This window comes from Lupinus angustifolius, chromosome LG14 (genome assembly GCF_001865875.1).
Source record: "Lupinus angustifolius cultivar Tanjil chromosome LG14, LupAngTanjil_v1.0, whole genome shotgun sequence".
Classification (NCBI taxonomy): Eukaryota; Viridiplantae; Streptophyta; class Magnoliopsida; order Fabales; family Fabaceae; genus Lupinus; species Lupinus angustifolius.
The window spans coordinates 8,993,621-8,994,264 of NC_032022.1; positions in this window are offsets into that span (position 1 = coordinate 8,993,621).

Sequence of the window (644 nt, forward strand, 5' to 3'; positions counted from 1 at the left end):
GAGGATAGGATGAGGACGAGAATGAGAATGAGAATGAGAATAGGATGAGGATGAGGACGAGAATGAGGATGAGGATAGGATGTGGATGAGGACGAGGATGAGGATAGGATGAGGACGAGAATGAGGATGAGGATATGGTGAGGATGAGGATAGGATGAGGATGAGTATGAAGATGAGGATAAGGAACAGGATAGGATGAGGACGAGAATGACGATGAGGATGAGGAACTGGATTAGGATGAGGATGAGGATTAGGATGAGGATGGGATGAGGATAGCAAGAGGACGAGGATGAGGATAGGATGAGGATGAGGATAGGATGAGGATTGGATGAGGACGAAAATGAGAAATAGGATAGGATGAGGATGAGGATGAGCATAGGACGAGGACGAGGATATGATGAGGACGAGGATGAGGACCAGGATGAGGATAGGATGAGGACGAGAATGAAGATGAAGATAGGATGAGGAAGAGTAATAGGATGAGGATGAGGATGAGGAAGAGAATGAGGATGAGGATAGGATGCGGAGGAGGATGAGAATAGGATGCGGAGGAGGTTGAGGATAGGATGAGGACGAGGATGACGATAGGATGAGGAGGAGAATAGGATGAGGATGAGGAAGTGGATTAGGATGAGGATGAGGAT